The following is an 8,667-nucleotide window of genomic DNA, read 5'->3' on the forward strand; positions in this document are numbered from 1 at the left end:
ATCATAGAGTTGGAAGAGACCCCAAGGGCCATCCAGTCCAACCCCATTCTGCCATGCAGGAAATCTAAATCAAGCATCCCCGAAAGATGGCCATCCAGCCTCGGTTATAGCTAGATCTAAAACTGAAGTTTGAAGTATGAACCAAACTATACAAATTAAAGCGATCAACTTCAGTCCTGAATTTTTACCTTTGTTAAACAAAACAATAAAATTAAATTTAAAATGGGCCTTATTCCTATTTCAATTCTAGGTCCAAAGCCTGGAATTCACATGGCGGCTCTTGGGCTGCCATTTTGAAAGCTATAGTAGTATAGTTGTGACGGTCTCATAGTTTTGCTAATGCTGGTCACATCTTCACCTTCTCCTGATTCAAAAGCGAAGGTGTATTCCAAGGGGAAGGGAAACATAGGATGTGATGACCAACAAATTGTGGTTTGGCTTCTCCCCAAAACGGCTAGCTGACCCCAATCTTTAAGCCACTTTGATCCATCGGTGGATCCCTTGCAAACCATAAACTGAACGATGTGCATTAACCTCAAGCTGCTTTTCTTTGCAATTTGAGCTGGTGATGGGTTGGATATTTCCACCGTTAAAACAACGGGTTTCATTATTTTGTCAACACCGACTTGATCCGCTGTAGTATTCAGCTTGACATATAATGATTGTAAATCTCTCCTTCTGTCTAAGAAAGGCAAACTTCAGCTTACTTCTTCTGGATGCTTTGGTAAAGGGATTGATGTATGATTCTGCTGATTTAAAAAATGTATCTTCTATGTTTGTTATGACTACTAAAGGTTTTGGTGGAATAACATCCAGAAATATATTCACCATTATCTTTGCATCAATAAAAAAAGTGCTTCTCGGCATATCATGTGTTTTATGTTCTTCTAGCTGACCTACCCAATGTCATAAAAGTTGGGAAAGCATTGCTTCTCTTCCATTATTCTCGGCAGCGTTGTCCTATATTTCCCTGCAGAATATTTTCTTCCTATAGAAATATTATTTTCTACACATAAAAAGCTGTTCCGCGCACAGAAAAATGCCACTTTTCCACACAAAACTATCCTGCGCAAATTTTGTGCAGAATAACTCCCAAGCCGTGAATATTCCCATCGATCCAGAATTATTCCTATTAGGGTTTCCCGATCGTCTGTCCAATGTTTCGGATGCGCTGAAAGGTTTTCGAATAGTATTTACACCCTTATTCTAACTTTCTTTATTCTAACCAAAACTATCTCGTGTGAATTTAGTGCAGAATAATTCCCGAACTGTGAATATTCCCATGGAGCCAGAATTATTCCTGTTTGGGTCTCTCGATCGTCTGTCCAATGTTTCGGATGTACTGAAAGGCTTTCCAATATTCTTTGCATCCTTATTCTAAAGCCATCTAGGCATTTGCTTTTTAAATTGCCTTCCTGCATTTGTTAATAATAATAATAATAATAATTATTATTATTATTTATATTTCCCGCCTCTCCCTGCAGATCGAAGCGAGATTAGAACTGATAAAATCAGATGATACAATTACACAACGCTTTGCTCCCTTTGACAGCAGTTTTCTCCTAGACGAACGTCGTTTTTCACATCTTCAGCGGTATCTCCCAATCTCCCTGTGTTTTTGCACCGTCAAAACTGGTTTTCCTTAATTACAAAGAGTGTGCCTAACCATTGACTGTCCTAATTGGCTAATGATGGAAGATACAGTGAATTAAAGGGTGAGGTTCTGGGTGAATGAAAAAGAAATCATAATGCCCTACCACAACCTTATCCTCGGGCATGTCTTTACAATGCAGGGCCAAAGCTCCAATTCAAGTGTCTTCACAACGTAAGGGCAGTTCTGTACTGAATCCAGCCCATCCCTCCCGTGTGTGTGTGTGTGTTGTGTGCCTTTGAGTCGTTTCCAACTTAGGGTGAACCTATCATGGGGTTTCCTTGGCAAAATTTGTTCCCAGGAGGGTTGTCATTGCCTTCCTCTGAGGCTGAGTATATGGATCTTATCACACATGAACGAAACGTCATCAAAACGTTCCAGATACATTGCGGAAGCGCCAGGATGTGAACATCCCTGGTGCTTCTAAAGCGTGTTTGAGGCTTCCCGCTATGTTCCCACCATGGAATCGTTCACGGGAGAGCCATTTTCTGATTAATGGGATATCCCATTGTTCAGAAAATGGCTCCTCCTGGCTTCCCCAGGAACATAGCGGGAAGCCTCAATTACACTTTAGAAACTCCATGTACGATAACATCCCTGGCGCTTCTGCAATGTTTCTGCAACCTTTCTGTGACTTTGGATGACGTTTCACCCTGCGTATGATATGACTTGCCCAAAGTCACCCACTGTGCGGGGAATCAAATCCTGGTTTACAGAAACCATAGTCCAACACTATTCGTAATCCGGGGCTTTTTCAGTATAAAAATTTGTGGGTGGTTGTTTTGTGCAGAAAACAGCACTTTTCCTGTGCTGAAAACAATGTTTTCTGCACAGAAAATAACACTTAATTGCAAATATATCCATTCCTGTGTTTTCTATGCAAATCAACCGTGTGTGAATGGAGGAGCGTGGTCCATGAAGTCTACCAAAGGTTTTAGATGCTCTTCCCCGAATGTTCTTTAAATCTTTTCAGGTCAATTTGCCCATGGAAAAATGGCCAAATCAATCCAAAATCAGATGCACATGTGATGTTTTGTTCCTCCTGAGTCTCACGCACCAGCCAGAAGCGATGCAATGCCCCTTCCAAGATGCTGAAATGTGATGGAGTGGACTACCTGGAAACACCCTGTTTGGTTATCTACTTTTGCTGTAAAGAAACCATGTGCCACAAATAGCCCTGATCTCTTATTTCATCCACAATATGCCCCCCTTTCCCTAAAAGACTAAAGAAAGACTCACAGGCAGATTGTTGTGATGAATTGCAAAGGTTTATTGCAGGGAAGCATGGGAAACTAAGCAAAGGGAAGCCAGGATGACATCAAGGGAATGGTTGACTACAAGCTGTGAGTGGAGTATCTCCATGTCAGACGACATACCCATGTATGCCTTGGTGAAATATGACTAGAGCATTGAACATTCCCAATAAGGACCTAAACATCCACATTACAGAACGCTCCATGATTCTATGGAGGTGATGGAAAGTTCTCACTGCACAAGACTGAGCTCCATTGAATGCAGATCGCCCTGGTCATGATGGGAGAAGATGTCCAGATCCTGGAGACAAGGCGAGGCAAGGCAAAGGACCAAGGGAGGGGAAAGCAGAAGATGCAGGGACTTAAGAAATCAGGATGTGAGCCAAGGGCAACCTTCTCGGTACCGACGGAGGGCTGGGACTTGGTTCCACTGTTCCTGGAGATCTCTGAGGCATCTCAATAGTGCTTCTTCACCTTGACTTCGTGGTGGTGGTGGTGCTCCTTATTGTGGTGGGAGGAGTGAGAAGAGGGGGAGGAGGGAGAAGAAAGACAACAGGACCTGTTTGATGAGGGACGGTGAATGACACGGTTTTCTGGGGCAGGTTTAGGACAAGGCTTCTGGACCACAGCAGGTGGGATGCAACACTGTTGCTTCTTCTGTTGGTGATCCTTTCCGGACATCCTTCTGGAGCTTGAACTGAGCTGGAGAAGAAACCACATGTTTATAATGTTCCTTCATAGGCTAATCGACAACGTCTTATTGAGCGAGAGAGAAAAGGAGGGACGCAGATGAATTGTCACACCCAGGAACCTCCAAGAGTGTTAGTTCAGCCTTTAAATCTGTGGTTCTCACTACCTTCCTCATGCAACAACATACAGTTCCTCATGTTGTGGTGACCCTCAAACATAAAATTGCGGTGTCTCAGTTCCTAAGACCATGGGAAATTTGTGTTTTCCAATGGTCTTAGACAACCCCTGCAAAAAGGTCATTAGACCCCCAAAGTGGTTGCGACCCACAAGTTGGGAACCGCTGCTTTGAATAGCTTGCAGAATCACTGCTCCATTTGATAGCAAAGGCAGACATGGGCTTCTAGACATTTCCAAGTTTGCTATGAATGTTTGCTGTGTACCTTGGCATTTTAATCAAATCTTTGTGAATCAGGTATGGATCAATAAATAAAATAAACCAATAGTGCAGTGTAGTGGTTTGAGTGTTCAACTAGAACTTTGGGAGACCAGGGTTCGAATCTCCATTAAGCCCCTAGAAACCCCCTGAGTGACCTTAGTCGAGTCAATCTCTCTCAGCACAAGAGGAAGGCAAATGGCAAACCTCCTTGGGATATATCTGTCCAAGAGAATTGGGAGACAGTTGCTTTCTTTATTGAGTTTGTAAGGTATACGGTTTGACTTGAACATCTACATTAGGGTGCGCTCCATGATTCTATGGAGGTGATGGAAAGGTCCCTTATCACAAGACTGAGCTTCATTGAATGCAGATTAACCTGGTCATGATTCGAGAAGATGTTCAGATCTTGGAGTTTGTAAGGTATATGGTTTGAGCATTGGACTAAGACACCAGGAAACCAGGTTTTGAATCATCACTAAGACCAAAAGAAAACCTGCTCGGTGACCCAAGTCTCAAACTCAGAGGAGGGCAAGGATGAACCTTCTCACTATAATCTTAAGAGGAAAATCCCATGGGAGGGTCACCATAAGTCACAGCCATCTTTTGAAGGCATATAACAAAACAACAACAAAAAGACCAAAGGCCTAGGAGGAGAAAAATCCACAAAGGATGCATATATTGTAGAAATAATGCAGTTTGACACCCCTTTAAGTGCTGTAGCTCCATCCTATCAAACCCTGGGATTTGTAATCCTTTAGCCTTCTAGGCCAAAGGATGCTGATGCCTAACCAAACTTCAAATCCCAGTAGTCTGTAGCCATGGCAATTAAAGTAGTGGCAAAGTGCATTCATTCTCTAGTATAGATGCACCCTAGAAGTAGTTTTAGCATCTGGAGCAACAAGAGAACAAATCTTTGACCCCATTCCCACTACCTTCTAAACCAGATTGCAATTCGATTTGAACTGGTTCAAATGATCCTACTTCCCTCTTAAATCTATTTGCTGAAGCGATTCGGGGAGGGGGGGGCATGCACCAAACCCATTTAACCCACATCTTTTTGACACTGATGTTTTCCGCGTCTTTTTGGATAAATCGATTCTGCACAAGTGCGAACCAGATGCGGATCGGAATCACTTTAAATTTGCCCTTCGGCCAGTGGGAGCAGGTCCATTTGAACCGATTCATTCGTGAATGTGAATATAGTGGGAACCACGCTCCACTGTTGAATCGCCCCATCGATTTGGATTGCAAACTGGGTTGGGGTTTGTTTTTTTTTTTGTAAGTGGGAATGAGGCCTTTGTCTTCTCCTATGTGACTAGGCTTTGACCCAATCCAAAAGAAGCTATTGCATTATTCCTCCATTTTATAAAGCCAAGTAATTCTATTTATACATTTATAGTATCTCTGTATTGCTTTCCAACCCACAAGGGCTTCCAGTGCAAATAAAACCAATAAAAACAATACACAACATCAAAATGGGTTAAAACACACTCCCCAAAGCAGTCTAAAAACAATCCTAGAATCCAGTTTTGAGACAGTTTAAACAGCAATTGCTGGATGCCATGTAGAAGAAGATGGTTTGGGCCACCTACCAACCAAGGGAGCAGCCTAACTTCCCTGGATACGGAGTTTCGTAGCCAAGATGCTGCTATGGAGCGGTTCAAGAGGTTCACAATGAGAGGAGAAGAAAACGTCAAAGAACTGTTAAAGAGGTTCACCATGAGAAGAGGAGAAAATGTCGGAGAAGACTTACCAACTTTGGCTGAAGCACAGGGAGAGTCAAGAACCCAAGGCGAATGAGGATCGGTGAAGGAAGACCTCTTTTATAGGGGATCTGGAAGCCTGCCTTCTGAGAAGAGGATGCACATTAAAGCATATCAGAAGGTTCATTATCTTAAGTCACTCGAACAACCTGATTTTTCCTGTCTATTTCCATAATTCATTTGCAGCCGGCTCCAATACACTCCACCCTTCAGGGGCCATCCATACGGAAATGTTTAGGTTCCCCTTAGACCCATTTGAAAGTCATGAGCCTCAACCTTGTACGTTTTGCAATGCAGAAATGCAAAATAATTACCATTTTAATTACTTTGCATTCTTAAGGGAGATACAGTTTTCAAAAGCTGCAAAGATAAGATTAGCCTCGCTTGAAGGGGTGGAGGTGGACAAGGTATTTTGTTCACTGTTACACAAGTGCCTTTGTTTTGCGATGTTGCTGGTATTCATGGGGGCATTGTAAACAGCTTGGGGTTCATGTTGATGAATGTATAGATTAGCAGAACTTGGGAACGTTCCTTTTTGGACTACAACTCCCAGAATTCCCAGCTAGCATGGTCGGTGGGTACACAAGAATGGGGGCTTCTGGTTATTGTTGTCCCAAGAAGTCACTTTCCGAAGTCCGGATGACAACCTGCAAGGCGTTTAAAAACCGGGGAATGTAATAATTTGCATAGACCTGATGGAAGCATACTTAAAGTGACCAAAATATTTCCAGATGCCTCCAGAATGTGCTATCATGAGTATTAAGATTTATTGGCTTAAAACCAATTTCTAGTCCAGTTTAGAGGGGAAACCATCACCATGAATCCAAGGGTTAATCCTAACTCAAATAGACCGTCGAATCAATGGGATTTACCCCTATGTTGACTCCACCATTCTACAATTGATTCAATAGGTCTACTCTAAGACTAGACAAATGGTTTCTTGGCCATTGGGATATATGTGTCCACTTACCACTCAACAACTGGTTGCTCTGATTTTGCTTTGGGTGCCTTCACGTCATTTTCAATTTATGGAGACCCTAAAATGAAGCTATCACAGACTGCGACAGCCCTTGATCCAACTGCGCCAATAAGAAGACTCAAAGTCAGTGAGAGTTGCATAGGTGTTGACTTACCATTCGGACACTGATTTGATTTTTAGTTGGGTTTGCTGGTTGGATTCAGGTCACTAGGATTATCCCCTTATCTAATGCTGAAATGATTGTTCCCAAAATACTCAACTGGTACCAACCAAGAGTAAAAGTGTCCCAAATTTTGGGGACACTTCAAATACCTTCTGAGGGTTTCAGGACGTATCCACCAACTTTAGGAGGCCAGGAGAAGACCTCTAAGGAAGGAGACTCCTCTTCAAAATAGGAAATGACTTCCTCTCACTTCTTATTGTCAAAGGGTATTAGTGTATCACCAAGGCCTCATTCCCACTTACAAATATATCGGTCTCCGATCCAAATCGATGGATCGATTCAACATCGGATCATGGTTCCCACTACATCTGCCCCAATTGCATTTTCTGGCATGGAATCAAATCAAAATAACCCACTTGTGGTTCCCATTCACCAATGAATCGATTCAAAATGATTCGGTTCCAGACGGCTGGAGGGGAAACATGAATCGATTCCGACCTGCTTCAGTTTCCCACTTGCGCTGATTCAATTTGGTTGCAAAGAAGAGGAAAAAATCAGCATCAAAAAGACGGAGGTTAAAAGGCTCTAGAGCATGGCCTCCCTTTTGGAATTGCTTCATCAATTTGGATTAAGTGGGAACCATGGTCGTTTAAAACGGTTCAAACCGAATCAGGATCCGGTTTAAAAGGTAGTGGGAATGAGGCCTAAGATACCTTATTTTGTATAGGAACATGTGTCAGTCCTATTATCAAATGAAGATAGTTCTGAAATTGTGCCCTATTCCAGCTCAGAATATGATGCCAGACTCCATAACAAGTCCATTATGGAACGGGGGAGATATGGGCTAGGCCCAAATGTTGCTCTAGATTTGGGATCGTAATGGTCTTACCGATGCAAATTCCTGCGTCCATAATCCAACTTTACATCCTGAATGATAAAACTAGGCACATTCCAGAGGCAATAACTTCCTTGACATCATACAACTCCCATGGCTAGGCATACAAAATTTTGCCGACTTATTGTTCTCTATCTCACTCCAATAAAATTCAGATATGCTACTATGAATTGCTTATGCGTTCTGGGAGCATTTTGATAATGCAGCGCTCATCATAATATTTTCATAGTATTAAACAGATGCAAATCGATTGGACCAGATACACTCAAGTGGAGTTTTCTGTTTTGTTTTTAAAAAGCCCTGAATAGGAACAAGGGTTGCCAGATGTCCCTTATTATAAGGGATGTCCTTTATTTGAGGGTTGCGATGTTTGTCTCTTCTTGGACTAATAAGCATCCCTTATTACACAGAACATCCCCTATTTGAGAACTGGAAAACCTTTCCTTTTCTATAGTCTGAGATGTCCAAAAAAATCCCATATTTTGCCTTTGGGTCCTTCAGAAATATGTGTGTTTGAAAGTTCACGAATTTACACAACATCCTGATTTTGCCGAGGAACATGCAGCTAAGTGAACTGAAGTCAACACTTTCATTTGGTACATGGAGATACCATAAATGTGTTGACCGTGCATGCCATAAATTTTATCTGTCCTTGTTTGCTCTTTAGCAAACCCACAAAATTAATCATAGGATCTCATTTGCAAATCTGCAAGTCAGACTTTGCGATGAGTTTCCTGAAGGGGCCCTAAAGGAGCTCGACAACTGCCTTGTCTTTCATTTTTGCTGTCACTATATTAGAAGGTAAAAAGAAAAGGAGACGACAAAGACATTGGCTGA

The 8,667-nt window shown here is 42.2% G+C and overlaps 1 long non-coding RNA gene across 1 annotated transcript; it reads right to left on the reverse strand.

Annotated features, from left to right (window-relative positions):
• Positions 1 to 2,897: 2,897 nt before the first annotated feature.
• On the reverse strand, positions 2,898 to 5,869 carry LOC121915088. Its single transcript, XR_006100642.1, has 2 exons — positions 5,784 to 5,869; positions 2,898 to 3,606 (listed from the first exon to the last, which is right to left on the reverse strand). It is a non-coding gene; the product is annotated as an uncharacterized LOC121915088 (long non-coding RNA).
• Between the last annotated feature and the right edge of the window lie 2,798 nt (positions 5,870 to 8,667).

Source organism: Sceloporus undulatus, chromosome 9, assembly GCF_019175285.1.
Source record: "Sceloporus undulatus isolate JIND9_A2432 ecotype Alabama chromosome 9, SceUnd_v1.1, whole genome shotgun sequence".
NCBI classification, from domain to species: Eukaryota; Metazoa; Chordata; class Lepidosauria; order Squamata; family Phrynosomatidae; genus Sceloporus; species Sceloporus undulatus.